The sequence below is a fragment of the Pteropus alecto genome, unplaced genomic scaffold, assembly GCF_000325575.1.
Source record: "Pteropus alecto unplaced genomic scaffold, ASM32557v1 scaffold6, whole genome shotgun sequence".
In the NCBI taxonomy this organism is placed as follows: Eukaryota; Metazoa; Chordata; class Mammalia; order Chiroptera; family Pteropodidae; genus Pteropus; species Pteropus alecto.
The window spans coordinates 332471-349434 of NW_006437738.1; the positions used below are offsets into that span (position 1 = coordinate 332471).

General features: G+C 56.2%; 1 protein-coding gene across 1 annotated transcript in view; it reads left to right on the top strand.

The window, feature by feature from the left end:
* The window catches only part of KCNJ4 (potassium voltage-gated channel subfamily J member 4), a 22807-nt gene continuing 5843 nt past the window's right edge, over positions 1-16964 (top strand). The window contains exon 1 of the mRNA XM_006914735.1: positions 1-55. The gene's annotated coding sequence lies outside the window, so the exon portion shown is untranslated. The remainder of the gene's footprint in view (positions 56-16964) is intronic.

Sequence of the window (16964 nt, forward strand, 5' to 3'; positions counted from 1 at the left end):
GGGATGTAGCGCCTGCTCACCGCCTCCCGGACACTCGTCGGACCTCTGCCCCGCGGTAAGCTGGGCCCGCGCCCGCCGCCGGCGCTGTCCGTGTGTGTGTCCGGCCTCCTGCGTGTCTGTGTGTCCTGGGCCGGCCACTTTGGCCCTTCCCGCTTAGCACTTATCCCTGACCCGGTTCCCGCGACTTCCCAGGAGCTGATGAGCTCTGTCTGTGCCCGTCAGTCAGGAGCAGAGAGGTCTAGGGTGATGCCAGGAGCCGGGAGTGGTGGGTGGAACTAGCCTTAACCTCCTGCCCTGGCCGCGACCTTTCCCTGCCTCCACCCACCCCCAGTTGTCAGGGGAGCTTCAAGGCAGGTGACTTGTGGCAAAAAGGGAGGGCTCTCTTTTCCACCTCTCCAACTGCAGCCCGTTTGCAAATGGCCCTGCTATCTGACCGAGAGCAAAATCCCACTTCTCATGTCTTGAGCACCTACTTTGGGCCAGGCAACCCCAGGGCGAGGGGACAGGGGCCCAGTAAATGAGGCATTTCACATCTCACAGGGAGACAGGCTGTAGGGAGAGGCACAGACTGCTTTTCCCTCCCCGGAGAGAGGACCCCCAAAGAAAGAGAGGTCTGGATGCACCCCAAGCAGGGAAACTTCCCCTGCAACATGCTGAGAGTCCCCCCACCAGCATCCACCTCAGACCTGCCCCAGTGCTCGGATTCCAGGACCGGGCGGGGGAGGACGCGAGGAGGTGGCAGGTAGGAGTGTGGTGGAGGGACTAGAGACAGGCCAGCCTGGCCAGGCTGGCCGGTGAGGGCCTCAGGAGCTGTAGGAATTCAAGCAGCAGGTTGAGGGGACAGGGAGCTGAGGGAAGCCAATGGCCATCCAGCAAGGCCCAGAGAGAAGCCGGACCCTGTGTGCGTGCGCGTGTGTGCATGTGTGTGTAAGATGTCTATTCTGCTTCTCCCCCACATCCAGTCCCATGACCTCCAGAGCTTCGAGACTTTTGGGGGCTGTTGCCAGGTCTTTGGGGGCCCCGAGAGCCACACTGTGGCCCTGGCTTGGCCTGCGATGAGGGGAGCAAAGGGCGGAAGAAGGCCGTGGGGGTGAGGGCTGGAGGGCAACCTGGCAGGAGCAAAGGCCGCCACCGTTGAGCTGGAGGGCTGAGCCCAGAACGTTCGACTGTTCTCCACGGGGAGAAGAGGCTGTTTCTAGGGTTTTCCACGCCGGGCAGTGGGCCTCATATATGCTCCATTCAGGCTTCTAGAAATCAGCTTAGCTGGCTGAGGAATGAGCACCCTAGACGAGTCACTCGCTCCCTGACCCTCAATTTCCATAACTGTGGAATGAGGACACCCCTTCCTGCCCCACTGACCTCCAAGCACCCCCCTTCCAGGCTCAAGTGAGCTGAGGGCTGTTCACAGTCTGGGGAAAGTGCTGGGCAGGTGGGGTGAGGACTCTTTTACCTTCGGGACAATGCGCAGATAATGGGGAGGGGAGACCAAAAAGAGGAGTGTCCAGGCATTAGAGGAGGAGATCCGGGGCTCCGCACTATGCCTCAGGAACCCTTGGGTTACTCTTGAAAAGGGAGCTCTTCATCCAGAAAAAGCCTTCGCGGTGACTGGGAACAGACAGAGCTGGCCTTGCGTTTCTGCTGGGTGACCTTGGGTAGCTGGCTTGACCTCTCCAAGCCTCAGTTTCTTCAACTGGAGAATGGGGATGATGGTAGCGACTTCACTGGGTTGCTGAGTGATTCGCAGACTATGCCTGGTCTCTGAAAGCTGCTTGCACGAGCCGGGAGCGTAGTAGGATTTTAACAGACATTTATGGAACAGGGAATGAAGTGGCTCTAGGAGATGTTGTGAAAAGATTTCTTAGCTTAGGGGAAGAGGGAAGGGGAGGAGGAACAGTGTAGGCTTACAGGGCGGGTCGGTTCTTAATGTGGATCTGGGGGAGGCGGGGGTGAGAGCTGAGGGGGAAGTGAGGAGGAGGGGGCCCCTCTGCGGGGACCACTGAGTCACGAGGACATGTAAGCGACATGACAACCAGCAACATGGTAACCAGGAGACTAGCGGCGATGGGAAATGGAGCTGGAACGGTGTGTTGTGGGGGTTGGGGGGGGTGCAGGACTGACAGCGCCAGAGCTGGCCGGCCTCTCTGAGCGAGGAGGGGAGGCTGCAAAGCCAGGTGGTCCGGGGAGGAGGTGGGGACCAGAGTGGAAGGAGGGCAGGTGCCTCTGGGGTCTGCTGGCCAGGGGGGCTTCTCTGCACCTCCCCAGGCTCCTTGCTCCTCTCCTCCACATCTCCACTTTTCATGCCTCTCCCCCTAGGATGCCAAATTTGGCTCACGCAATCTGTCGTCTCTCTTCTGAGATTGGCACTAGGACCAAAGCCGAGTGCATTACATCACCGCAGCTCCCCCTGCACGCGGAGAGGAGAGGGAGGGACAGAGGGCCAAGGGACAAGCGGCCAACCCTCAACTTTCTTTCCTGTCTTCCTGCTCACTCATTTGGCCTCAGACCCAGGTGTTAGGGACTTCTGGGAGTGGCCTAGCAGGGGCCCGGAGGCAGGACAAGGGCTCCAATCTTGGGAAGATTCCGGGGCCTGGGGCAGGAGGTCAGGCCATGTTGCTGTCCCCCTGGCTAGATGAGGCCCGGGAGGCAGGTAGCCTGCCTTCAGGACCCCAGTCTGTCATTGCTTCGCCTTCTGTGTGACCTTGGGCAGCCTCTCACCTCTACCCCGTGCGGAGTCGACATCTGTATAGAAAACAGTTGGCCACTCAAGCTCTTGGTGACTCTCCTGACAAAAAAGATGCCCTTGAGTCCTGCTGCTCTCCTGGGCATAGAGGAGGAGTCTAGAATTTTAAATGGCTTTCTGTGACCTTGAGCAAGTGATTTTATCTCCTCATGCCTCCACCTCCTCACCTGTGAAATGGGGATGATGGAACTTAAAAGGTACTAAGTGTGAGATAGGGGGACAGGAGAAGAGAAAGGGTCTCTGGCCCTGCAACCACAGACAGGGGCCCCTTGGCATAGTGGGCTGGAGGTGGGGGCGGGCCCACCAGGCCAGTAGCCGGGGGAGGGCAGTAGGACAATGGGTCTCAATTCAAACAGAGGGCTCAGAGCTTAAATCACTCGTTTGGTGCCCTCATCTTACAAAAGTAGAAATTCAAGGCTCAGAGATGGAAGTGGACCCCGTCCTACTGCCAAGGTCACAGTGATATTTTGGGGGCGAAGGAAGGAGAACGGCCTGAACCCAGGGCTCCTGGCTCTTCTCCCTGCCTGGAAGTAGACAGACAGGCAGAGGAACACCCTGCCCCCATGGAACAAGATGGCAAGCCTGGAGAGGACCCAGGAGCTTTGAGCTCCCAGTCCTCACCTTGGCCCCCTCCCGCCTCCCTTCCTGCTCCCTGGCCCCATCCCCACCATCTAGGGACATTAATTTGGTCTATTTGAGAATCTCCCTTTTAGCCTCATTTAGAAGCCAGTTTCAGGCAGTCCCAGGCAGGAGCAGGCTGGAGCTGGGGTTAAGCTGGAAGATTTTGGCCCCTCTAGAAGATCCCCGGAGGTGGAGAAAGATGGGGAGCATCTGTGGATGCTTCGTGAAAAAGTGAGCTCCTCAGTCCCCCTCCCAGAGCTATTCAAGCAGAGCCAGATGAGTATCTGCCAGAGATCCTGACCCGGTGACTCCTGCTTCCTGGATGAGGTTGAATGACATCCCACCTCCAAAATCCCAGGAGTCTTTGATATCCCCCAGGAGGAGCTGGGAAGCAGCTCCCATCACTTACCTGTTTCCCAGCAAGGAAGCTCACGTTGTCACCAGGCTTTGAGCTGGGAGCTTTTGCAAATCCCTTCTCATTTAATCCTCCCAGCAATCCCACAATGTCGAATTGATGTGCCAGTGTTACAGATGGGGGAGCCGCGGCTCAGAGAGTCTATGTGATTTGCCCAAGGTCACACAGCAGGGACGTGGAGGAGCCTGGATTTTAGTCCAGGCCAGTCTGATTCTCAGGGACTGTTCTGGAGACTTCTTTGAGAAGAGTGGAAAACGTCCCTCCCATGGGCCATGGGTTGACAGTCTGTTGCCCTCACAGCATGACACCCCCTCAAGGACCCTCTGGGGGGCTCAATTCCGAAGGCATAGATATAGTCACGCACCCGAGGGCAAAACTCATTCTACAAATGGTAAGACTGAGGCTCAGAGACAGAGAATGACCTGCCCAAAGGTACCCAGAGAGTTAGATTTGGGCCAGGACTCTGTCCCCTACACCAGTTGAGGAGGGGCTCTGGAGCAATGGTGGCATGAGGTCCAGGGTTGGGGGTGCAGACTGCTGGGTGGTTTGGCAGCCAGCTGAGAGACTGCCGACTCCAGGCTGGGACGGTGGGTAGGGGAGTCCGCCTCGAGAACAGGGAGACCAACTGCAGGGTCAGCTGCTCCACATCTGCCCCGTCCTCCCTGGCCCTGCCCCAGCGCCACCCGCAAATGTCGGTGTCATACAGCCTGAGAGGTCAGGGGAAACTGTGGGTCCGACAAGAGAGGGTTCTGGAGCCAGCAGCCTCCGGTGTGGTTCTTGTGTGACCTCAGGTCAGTGTCTCACCCCCTCTGAGCTTGGCGTACGCATGCCCATCGTGTGACCAGGAATCTGGATTTCATGAGCTATTTCTACAAAGTAGCTGCCGTTGGGTCGTCATCCAAAAGTGCTCCTCCCATCCGCACGAGGACCCTGGGCCCTTGGGCAAGGGACAGGCAGGAACCCTGGAGGCTGGCGTAACCTTTAAGCCTCCTCAGCGACTCAGCCCTCCTTGGGGTGTGGGGGGATCTCCAGGCCCAGCCCTTCTTCTCCTTTTCATCTTTATTTTTCTCCTGCTCCCTCTTCTCCTCGCTACGTGGGCTGATCACTGCTCAAACTTTTAATTCAGATGGTAATTGAAATAATAATATGGGCTGAGGCCCCTCTGCCTGTGACGCTGCAGCTGGAGCTCAGCTATGAATAGACCTTGAGTCACACACGCGCGCTCCCGCAGGCAGGCGCGCACCCGGGCTCCCAGGGGGGTGGGTGGGGTGCAGCGTCAGGGAGCAGGGTGGGCTCCCGCTCCAGCTCGCTCTGGCTTTTGACCCCCCCAGCCCCAAACGCCTGGGTCAGTTCTGCCCTTGCGGCCTGCTCTCTGGTCCCTGTGGCAAACCTGAAGACTTGGGGCCTTGGCGATTCCCTCCACTTACAGAAGAGGAAACTGAGGTCCAGCCAGGGGAGTGGCTGGCTGGACACAAGTAGAAAGTGGCTGGGACTAGATGGAAACTGATGGGTTTCGCCTGATTCTCAGACCACTATTGTTTTCCGGACGCACGGGCCCCGCCAGTGGGAGGGAGGAAAGCTGGGGTGTGCTCCTGTCTCCTCCCCGCGCATCCCCACTTCTCACCTCCCAGCACACACACACAACCATGTGCATACACACTCACACCGGCACACTCACACACTCTCTCACACACATGAGCTGCTCAGATAGATGATGTTATTGCTTGGTGGCTGGGATGACAGAGGTTTTCTCAAGGGTCCTGCTGTAGAGCGGGGACGAGCCCCTGGTGCCAGGCTCTGAGTTGAGCTTTATATTCGTGATTTCACTGAATCCTCTCTGCCACCATGTGAGGACCATCGCTCCCACTTTTCAGATGAAAACACCGAGGCTCAGCAAAAAGCAAGGGGTCGTCCACCTAGTTCCAGCCATTGCGGGACCCTCTATTTGGCCTCCTGGAGGAGGGAGACACCCCTTTCTCTCCCTGCAAGTTTACCCCTCTTCCCTGTGGCTACCTGGCCAGTCATTTTCCAGCCCTGGTGTCAGCAGCTGGAACATCCTCAGTGGGCAGGGGAAGGTGAGATGCCCGTGAGGGGCATTGACAGGTCGAGAAGGGGGCGACTGAGAAAGGTGGGCTTCGGTGTTCCAGACCCCAGCCGGAGCTGTGTAGGGAGAAGGCGTTGTCACGGTGACTATCAGCTGGGAGTTTTGGTCTAGGACTGCTCAGGTGGGCCCAGTGAGGGGCCTCCAGAAAGGCAGAGGGGAGACAGGGCAGGGCATTGGGAGTGCAATTGGTCAGAGGCACCCCCTGGGCCTGGGACAATGAAGAAAATCCTCCCCAGCTTTACCCAGAGGCCTGGGTCTGTTCCTGTGTCTACTTTTTCTCCAGCACTCTGGTGGGAGATGGAGCAACTGAGCCCAGAGACCACAGTGATTTGTCACATGGCAATGATGGCAGAGCTGGGGCTGGACTGGAACCCAGGGCTCCTCCTGACTCTTCTGCCTCTCACCACCAGGGCTGCCGGCTGTCTCTCTCTCTCTCTCTCTCTCTCTCTCTCTCTGCCTCCCACCACCAGGGCTGCTGACTGTCTCTCTCTCTCTCTTTCTCTCTCTCTCTCTCTCTCTCGCTCTCTCTCTCTCTCTCTCTCGCTCTCTCTCTCTCTCTCTCTCGCTCTCTCTCTCTCTCTCTCTCGCTCTCTCTCTCTCTCTCTCTCGCTCTCTCTCTCTCTCTCTCTCGCTCTCTCTCTCTCTCTCTCTCGCTCTCTCTCTCTCTCTCTCTCGCTCTCTCTCTCTCTCTCTCTCGCTCTCTCTCTCTCTCTCTCTCGCTCTCTCTCTCTCTCTCTCTCGCTCTCTCTCTCTCTCTCTCTCGCTCTCTCTCTCTCTCTCTCTCGCTCTCTCTCTCTCTCTCTCTCCCTCTCCTACACTCCCTGTAACTATGGGGTTTGGGACAGGAAGGGAAGTGCTGGATCTCATCGACCCCTTCTCCTGAGCGAATCCCGAGACTGGAGCAAGGGGCAGGGGCAGCAGCCCCTTGTCACAGCTGACTGAGGGATGCTGCCCGAGTCCCACAGGCCTGGGATCGAATCCCGGCTCAGCCACTTGCTCATCCCAAACGACCTTGACCAGGTCACTGTCCCCGTGGGAACCTCTCTTTGCTCCTCTGTGAAACAGGGACAACCTCTGGTAATGGGAGATGTGCCTGGCTTTTTCCTTGTGTTGCCCCATCTGTTCTGGGACCTCCACCTGGGTTTCTAGAATGGGAGGAGACCTCTGCCAGGCCAGGGAGGAGGGGGCACATACACTGTGAGGGGCTGAGCCCACTTTACTGAAGGGGAGATTGAAGCCTGGGGAAGGGACTTTGCCAACCTTGACTTGTTGGCAGAGTTGGCACCAAGTTTCACAGTGTAACCTCTGGGACTACTCAGCGAGGTCTCCCCCGCAGCCCACCCTGCAGCTCATCTCCCAACCCCCACCCGAACCCCCTGCAGGAGCCTCTCCTCTCCTACTGTATGCCTGAGAAGTCCAGGTCCCCTCTACCCTGTGAGAATTAAGATGCCACTCGCCTGGGGACAGATGGAATGGGAGTCAGTGATTCAGGAACTTCATGAAGCCATGGGAAGGGGGTGGTGGCAGGCACAGAGCTAGAGGGGCCCTGGCTGTGAGTGACATGGGATACAGAGGGGCTGTGTTGCTCCGACACATGGACATCAGAGCTCTCTTAACCCCTCTTGATGGGAATCTCACCATCCCCTGGGGCAGCCCACTTGTCTCTAGAAGGTTCTGCTAGTTGATACTTGTATCCCACTTTGGCCTTAGCTCTGCACTCTGGGGCCTGAGGGACCCAGCCTGTTCCTCCTAGGAGGGGTGGCCCCTTCCCTCTGTCTCCCCCTGGCTCCCCAAGGTTCATTTCCTCCGCCCTCAGGAGTCCCAGTTGAGGCCTGTAGACGGGGAACAAAAGATTTGGGTTCAGTTCCAGCTCTACCCCTGAGTGGCTGTATGGCCTTCGGCAGCCTTTTTATCTCTCTGGGCCTCCTTCCCCTGACCTGTAAGAATGGGCTTGTGCCCCTACATCTGCTGGGGTTTGCTGGGAAGGTCTCACGAGCCTGTGAGTGTAGCATGGCCTGTCGTTGACATGAGCTGCCGTGTGGTCCAACCACTGAGTGGCAACTCCTGGCAGATTCCCAGGCCTCCAGCCCCCACACTCACCAGCCATCACCTTCAGATCCCGCTTCCCTGGCTCTCTTGGATGTCAGCACCCGATCTGTGTGCTGAGCCTGGCCCTTGTAACCTTGCAGACCTCCTGACCTGCTCGGGTGGGGGTAAGGCTGGCTGAATGCCAGTGCCAGGCCGTGCAGCTGCAGATCCTGAGGCCACCTGACCTTGGAAAGAGCCTCTCTCTGGCCGGGCTCCAGGGCTGCAACCCAGACATGGGCAGGAGCCAGGCAACAGGAAAGAGAGGGAACCGGATGGGGTACAGAGCAGGCCACGGCTTCATGTTGGAGCTGGTCCTGGCCCCTGAGACAACAGGCCAAGAGACAGAGAGAGGAATGGACAGGTAGCCTTGCAGGGAGGTATAGTTGCCAGCTGCACCGAAAGCATGGCGGAGCCTCACTCCCTACACTCTAGCAGGCTGCCTGAGGAAGCGGGGTGACCTCCCTGTCCCGGGAGGTGTGTAAGCAGCTACTGAGTAGCAACTGTTAGGGAGCAGCAGGGGGTTTTAACACAGGGCCAGGGGAAGGGATTGGACCCAGAACCCAGAGTCCCTATTGTTTGGGCCACAGCACAGCAGTCCTGTGACCCTAAGGGTCTAACAGCCTGTTCCAAGTATTCCACGGCCTCTAACAACTCCCCGGTGGTCGTGCATCCCAGAAGCCTATGGTCCAAGCGTGGTCAGTCACAGCTTCCAGAAAAGACGAGGTCCCCATTTCAACCTGCTCACAGCTCCTGAGCACCCCACACGTCAGTTTTCAAATTGCATTCAGGTCCTGAGCCATCAGTGTTTGTGAAATTGATTTAGTGATTTCACAACTTATTTTTCAAAAACAAAAGAACAAAGGAAATGGCAAGCACTTTACATGTAATGAGGGTAAGTATTGTTTTGTGATGCTTTCTTTTCGGTTTTTAAACTATATATTATATAATGAGTAGCAGTAGGCAATGTTTGTTTTTACTCTGGGTCTTGATCAAAAAGTCTGAAAGCTACTACCCCATATGGAAATCCCGGGGGTGTCACTGAGAGGCTCAGGTGTGTAGATTCCCTTTTTCCAGGATTCACGGTTTCTAAAACCGAAAGTGCTGAGAATTCCAGGATGTCACGATTCTGTCCTTAGACCTCCCTTCCCCTTGTTCAGCAGCCCACTTAGCTCCAGGCCCCAAGCCTCAGGGTCAACCACCCCACCCCTGGGCCCAGGTCCCCTCTCTGCCCAGCCCAGCCCCGCTCTGTCTTTGCGCTCCCTGCTCGTCCCCGCCTTTCTGGGGACTTCTCTCTAAGCCCTCTGGCTGTGCAGACCCTTCGTCTCTTGTCCTCAGATGCTTAGACTCAGGGCTCATCAAAACAGGGCCATATCTTACTTGTCTTCCCCCGGCACATAGTAGGTGTTCAATAAATGTTCACGCATTCCATAATGATTTCTAGAGCACCCATGGAAGCAGGGCACCGTGCTGTGTTGGAGACACACCAGGCAGGAGGGCAGATGCTGCCGCAGCTCAGCATATGTTTAGGGTGATGAATGAATGAACGAATGAATGAATAGAGTCTGAGAGTCTCTGGCCTTAGGAGCCAGCTGGGCAGATGGTCAGAAATGCGTAGTAGGCATTCCAATAGCAACAGTCACTCATGGCTGTGGATGAGCTGGAGTGTTGGGGTGGGAATGTTCCCAGCGCTGTGTCTGGCCCTCCTAAGGCCTGTCGGCCGCATCTTTTCCTGCTAGGCCCTGCACATCCCCCCAGCCAGTCCTTGGAGCTTCTCTTTTGGGCCTAGGAGCCTGGGCGTGAAGCCAGGATGCCCTGCTCACCACCCTGGGAGGACACCTGAGGGACACCTTCAGAGAGGCCAGTGCTCTGTGGCAGGGTCAGGCAGAAGCCTGAGGCCTTAGATGTTCTGCCCCCAACCAGTGTCACAGAAGGTCTCCTTCCGGTCTCCACTCAGAGGCCACCTTTGTTGAGAGGTTCTCCCTGACTACGGTGACAAAAATAGCTCCTCCTTGGTCACGTCCTGTCACATCACCCTGCTTAGGTCTTTTATGGGAATTATGACGGGCCAAAATTATCTTGTTTCTTTGTCAGTCATCAGATGTTTATTAAGCATCTAGGGTTCAGGGGTGAGGCAGAGATTCAAGGTCTCCACATGTAAGGAGACTGCAAAGGAAATCAGTTTTAATCGGGTAAATGCCGTGAGGCAATCAGGACACACAGGGAGAGTGCCTGGGGGGCCTCTTGGAGGAGGCAGCCTTTGAATCAAACCAGAATGGTAGGAAGGTGTGAGCAGTAGAGTCTTGGAGGATTTCAACCAGAAGGGACAGCCAGTGTAAAGAGCCAGAGATGGGAACAACCTTGGTGTGTTCAAGGGACAAGGAGACAGGCCCGGGTGGCAGGGGGTGGGTTGGGGAGTGGAGGAGTTGAGGTCAGAGAGGGCAGGAAAGCCTTGAGAACTCCAAGCCTGGGAGGGACGTGAGTCCTCAGCCAGTGGCGGTGGGACTGCAGAGGGAGAGGAGGCAGAGGGGTGCAGGGAGGAGGCTGTGGAGTTGTCCAGAAGCCAGGTAGCTCAGAGCAGGGAGCACTCTGCAGGCTGGATGCATTGGGGGTCGGGCCAGGGGCCAGGTCCCAGTCTTGGGAATGCACTTGCCTGGGGAAGTTCTTGAACCCCCTGCGGGGGTGAAAATAACAGCACCCACCTCCAAGGTGTCTGAGGATCAAAGGAGTGGCCAGGACTTGGCCCACAGCAAACACTAAATGTTGGTTATTAATACCACCATTATGACAGCTGGCTTTTGGGAGGGTTGAAGGAGGACATCCAGGTGTCTAGGCCCCCTGGGAGGTTACTGTGTGAGATGGAGAAGGCAGGGGAGGGCGAGTGGTCAGTCTCGGTGACGCTGAGTTGGCGATGCCTCCTAGGCATCCAGCAGACACCAGGAGCAGGAGCTGAATCTGCTTGTAGCTGCTTAGGAGGGCGACAGGGGTCAGGTGGTATTTTCAGCCCAGGTGAGCCTGGGCCCCACGCAGCGTGTGCACTTGGAACCTGGAGGCTCAGGGCAACCGGAGAGGGCCCCTCAGGCCTGGAGGACGCACAGAGGAAGACAAGGGCCACCCAGGGCCTTCCTCAGAGCTGCTGGGAGGACGATGGGCTCCGAGGGGCCCTGGAGGGGGCTGTGGGGAGCATGGGCAGTGACATTAAGTCATTCCCTTCAAGAAGGGCTCCTGCACTTGGCGTTTTATAAACCCTCACCCTTCCACGTCACTGTCCGTCGCCACATGCCTGTGAAGTGAGTGTCATTCCTCCACATTTTACGAATGCGACTCCCACGGCCGCACAGCGCCTAAGTGAAGTGTTTTCAAGCTTTCGGGGATCACAGTCCCTTTCGAGGACCTTATGAGTGCTATGGTCCTTCTCAGAAAAATACACATATGTACACACTAATTTTAAAACTTTCTCTGTGTCTTTTTTTTTCTGTAGGTAATACATTCATATGTTTCTAAAATTAAAAAGATACAACGAGAATACAGTGAAAATTCTTCCTCCCACCCTATCCCCAGCCACCTGCTTCCCCTCCCCGAAGACAGCCAGTGTCACCAGCTTCCTGGGTCTCCATCCGTAGACAAGCACAGACAAGCAAATATGTGTATCTATAAATTTCTTTCTCCCTTTTTACACAAACAGTAGCTACTATACTCGGTGTTCATCACTGTTGCCTTTTTTCGCTTAAAAACACGCCTCAAAGACCCACATCGCTCCTTACAGGGCTGCAGCCTCCTTTTTGCCGGCTGCGTGGCGAGCTAGTTGGGGACGGGCATCGGGCTGCTTCTAAGCTGGGCTGGGCAAACAAGGCGCTTGGCTCCCGGTGGGTGTGACAATCAGCAGGCCAAGGTCCCAGGAGCATACACACGTGTCACAGGCAATTCCATGGCTCTCCAAAGCCACCCAGAGCCATCCAAAGTAAGGGAGGGAGCGAGCCTGGCACTTGTCTCTGACTCCTTTTCCCCACTCCATCCCCTCCCTACACCTCTACTTAGGTGCAGACTATGGGCCCAGCAGTAAATCTGGGGAACCCTGTGGGAGTGAGAGTGAGTGGCATCTCCCTCCGGACTCCATCTGGAGTCGCCAGAGCTCTGAGAGCCCCTCTCCCTGTACCAGCAACCTCAGTTCCTGGAGTCTTTTTTGCTGAGAGGCCAAGGCCAAGGCGATGTGGGCGGAGACAGTGATCTTCACTCCCCTCCCCACAACTGGAGTGCTGGAGTGGAGAAGACAGTCGTGGGCTATGTGAAGGTCACCTCTGCTCTGGCTCCTGGTCCACCACGGCTATCACCCGGCCCCAGCACCTCTCCTTCTTCTCTGCCCATGGGGCGTCTCTGCCCTTTCTGGTGGTGGGGAGGGGGGCATCTAAGCCTCGAAGGGAGGTAGGGCTGCTGGCCTAGGGTGTTCTGGGCTGGGCAGGACCAGAGAGGCAGCTCTGCTAAAACTCTCTCTTCCTTGGCGTTGGGGCTGCTGTCCCGGCTCCTCCCTCTGCTGCTCAGCTTCCTGCTGGGCCAAGTTCTCCTCCATGTGTAGGAGGTGCTCGGGGCTGGCTCTGAGGCCCTCTTCCCTTCTCACCCCCCATTCATGCCCCAGGTGATCTCATCCACTCTCCTGGCTTAAAGTATCATCCAGGTGTTTAAGATCTAACGGGAGTGCACACACAATGCACTATAGGTATGATGTATTATTGAATTGTACACTTGAAACCTAGATAATGTTATTTACCGATGTCGCCCTGATAAATTTGATAAAATTTAAAAAATTTAAAAAGATCTAACGGGTCTAACTCCACCCAAACATCAGGGTCTGACATCTCCATCTGGACATTCCAAAGCCACCACACACTAGAAAGTGTCTCTCCTTAAACCTGGTCCTCTTGCAGTATCCCACCTAAATCTGTTTACTTCTCTCAAGCTCCACTGCCACCTGGCAGCTCCAAGTCGCCATCATTGCCTGCTGGGGCATCAACAAGAGTCCCCTCGCCAGCCTCCTGCTTGACTGCATCAGACAGGCCTCACCCCAGTGCGTGTACCATGCTGGGACCGTGGAGGCCTCCGAGGCTGGACGAGGGCAGGGGGGCCACTGGGACCATGTTGAGGATGTTTTCTTTCTTAAGCCTGGTGACGGGTACACAGGGGTTTATTATTGTATTACTCCGTATTCCTATTTGTCTTGAAGATTTCACATGAAAATTTAAAAGACCAAACCAGGTGAAATCCTACCGCCTGCTTGCGTATTTCCTACAGCCGTGAGGATCCCACAGCCCTTCCTACCCCGGCCTCTGGGGCCTCATCCCGGGCGACTCCCCCTCTCGCTCACGTCGCTTCCCTTGGCTTTGCTGCAGACTCTGGACACACCAAACTCTTTCTGGAATGTTCTACACCCCACCCGTCACGCAGACACACAATTCTCCTGACCGACTTGACTCCCACTTATTACTCAGGTCCCAGTTTAAATGTCACTTTCTCAGAGAGGCCTTTGGGGTCCCCGCCCAACCAGAACCCCTCATCTTCTCCCTCCCATCTCACCAGACTTTTCCCTCAGGCAGCTCACCGTGGTTGCCACCCGCCCGCCTGGGTATGTGCTTTCACGTGGTCAGCATCTCTCCCCAGCTGACGCATAAGTGAGGAGGGTCCACGGCCTGTGCAATGCATAGTAATTGAAGGAGCAACTTTGGAGGACGAGTGTGCAGCAGAGCAGATCCCGAGGGGATTTAATCTTGCCGCCAGGGAGAGACTGAGATTGTTCTGGAAAAGAGCAGCTTTCTGGCCCCACTCTCGCCTTCAAATCCCAGTAGGGAAGAGGGGTGCAGGTGTTTGGAGCGTCCTCTTTGGTTAATAGAAGGGGCTCCGGTGGGGGTGAGGAGTTCTCTCAGGGTCGGGGCCAGGAGTCAGTGATTTGGCAAAGGCACACCTGCAGATTGGAGCAGTGGGCCTTGGGTCCTCCAGCTACCAGCTCCTGCCACTGGGCCATGACCAGGAGGCCTGTCTGGGCATTCTGGGGAACTTGCTTTCTAAGCCTGTTCACCTGCAAGCTGAACGGCCATGAGGAAAAGATGGGGTGCAGAGCTGGAGGGATGAGCCTATTCACCCCACACTGCTTAGAACCCCTTTGGAGCCCACAGTCACCTGTGTGTCTTCCAAATCCAGTAGGGAAGAGGGGTGCAGGTGTTTGGGGCGTCCTCTTTGGTTAATAGAAGGGGCTCCGGTGGGGGTGAGGAGTTCTCTCAGGGTCGGGGCCAGGAGTCAGTGATTTGGCAAAGGGCACACCTGCAGATTGGAGCAGTGGGCCTTGGGTCCTCCAGCTACCAGCTCCTGCCACTGGGCCATGACCAGGAGGCCTGTCTGGGCATTCTGGGGAACTTGCTTTCTAAGCCTGTTCACCTGCAAGCTGAACGGCTAGGAGGAAAAGATGGGGTGCAGAGCTGGAGGGATGAGCCCATTCACCCCACACTGCTTAGAACCCCTTTGGAGCCCACAGTCACCTGTGTGTCTAGGCTCTGGCTGGACCTGAAATCAGGGACCCAGGTCCTGGTTGCAACTTGCCCTGTAACTCAGTTTCTCCTTTCCCAGTAAGACTGACTTGACAGAATCTGGCACACAGTGGGACTCGATAAATGTTTACTAAGTGGAAGAAACGTGTGATGTTTCAGGGTATCTTCTAGGCAGGAGAGTAGTTTCTAATAAATGTGCTCTGGTATCAACTGCCCAAGTCTGCATCCTGTCGCTACTACTTAGAGCTGTGTGACCTTGGGCAAGTTGCTGAACTTCTCTGTGTCTTGGTTTTCTGACTTCTAAAGTAGCCATGATAATGGTAACTTCCTCTGAGGTCATGGTGAGGATGGCAGGAATTGATCTACATAAAGCACTCAGATCAGTGCGGGCACAGAGGAAGTGCGTGCTAAATGCTTGGTATAGATTTTGCAACGTCACACCCATTGCCCCGTGGGGGAGGGGCTGGGTGTGCCGTGGAATTTCAGGGTATGGAAGAAGGTGTGGGGGAGGAACAGCATTGAGCACCCACTGTGTGGCCTACACCTTTATGACAATTGACAACCTGCGTCTGGCCCTCACGACCACCCTGCAAGGTAGGCATCACTGTGTTCCTTCCCAGAGGAAGACACTGAGGTTCAGAGAGGTCCAGGAACCTGCTAGAGCTTGGCAGGACCGAACCTGCTTCCAGCCCAGCTGTGTGAGACTCTGATGCCGCTGCTCTTACTCATTTGCTCCCTAGTGCCGGGGTTGGAACAGACTGGTCACATGATGGGTGCGGGGTGGGCTCTGGGCACTGCTTCTCAGGTTCAGAGGAGGAGATCAAGGAAAGGATGGTTTAGCCTTGGATCGCTTATCGGTCGCTTACTCTGTGCTGGGCCCAAGATGGGCACGGTCCCCTTTAGTCCTCATTACAACCTTATGAGGTAAGGACTATTATTAGTCCTACTTAAAGATGAGGAGTGCAGAGACCAGAGAGGTTAAGTAGCTTGCCCACGGTCGCACAGGTGGGAAGTGGTACAGTCTCCATAGAGGAAGCCGCTGCACTGCACTGGGAAGGGAAAGATATGGGCTCTCAACGTTCATGAAGAGGCTGGAATCAGACCTCTCAGAGTCCAAGCAGGTCGGGGGCCTGCAGAGGGCCGTGGGCAGGAGGCGACACCTTGCCACAATTTCCCCCGTGGCTAGATCCATCCTTAGCTTCCTTTTACTCTTTGAGGAGCACAGCTCAGCTGCCTGGTCCTTGAGCCCTTTTCCTTCCCCAGCAAAACCTGGATGTTAGAGCTGAAAGGGCCCCCACCCAAACCAGGGGGTCAGGCCTGAGCGGCCTCTCTCGGAGCTGGAGTAGGGGGCAGGTTCTGTGCTCCTCCAGAGCTGGGAAATGGAACAATGGTGTGAATTCCTCCCACTTCCCTGGGGATCCCTCCTGGGGGCATGGAGTTAGCCCTTCAGCCACCCCCTGTGCCCGCTCCCTGTGGTAGGAGCGTCAGCCTCTCCTTTCAGACTTGAGGGGCACAGGGATGGGTGGTTGCTGATGGGACTCAGGCACACCCTCTGGATCAGCCGCCTTATTTCAGACTCTGTGCTGGGCACCTAGTTTCATTACATCTTCCCAACTCTCCCACCGGGGAGCAGTGATGGCCCCCCATTTTGCAGATGGAGAGAAGGAGCACCTGGCTGGAGCGGTGAGTGGAGGAACCAGGCCCGGAAGCTGGGTTTCCTGACTCCCAGTCCAGTGTGCTTATGTGACCATCATCTTCGTCATCTTCTGTGCATTTTGCCTGCCTGTCGAACCCCCGGCCAACGTGTCTCTTACGGAATTGTTATCATGTTCGCCTCAACAATGGCCTGGGGAGGTGGATACCATTTTCATCATCTCATTTTGCAGATGAGGAAACTGAGGTCCAAAGAGGACGTATTCGGAGGTGACAGAGCTGAGACTGAATACCAGGTCTCACCATCCCAAACACGGGGGTTCAACTAGCACACTTTTTTCATAAAATGGAAAAGAAGTTTGGGGGTGCAGACAGATAGTGAGGGCCACAGGGCTCAGAGGAGGCAGGGCCGACACCTGGCAGTGCAGCAGGGGAAGGCTTTGGAGAACAAAGGTGTAGGCCTAGGGCCCTGGGGCACAAGGGGATCCAGCTGAACATGGCATTGTGGGAGGTGAAGGGAGCCTGAGGCCAGAGGCTGGGGACGAGGGTGAATCAGGGACCCAGAGAACCGAACGAGAATCCCAGCTTTGCCACTTCTGCTGTGTGAACCCCCATCCGCATCCCGACTCCCCCACCCCGCCTCCACCCGAGTCTGTGCTTCTTCAACTGGGCAGAGAAATAATAACCCTGCCTGTGCTGTGGTAGGTGCTTAATAAACCCTAGTTAAATAAACACAGGGTCGCAGTGACGCTTCAGTGAACTAGACCGGGCAGTTCTAGAGGGTTCCTCCCTGAGAGCAGCCACAGAGGAGGA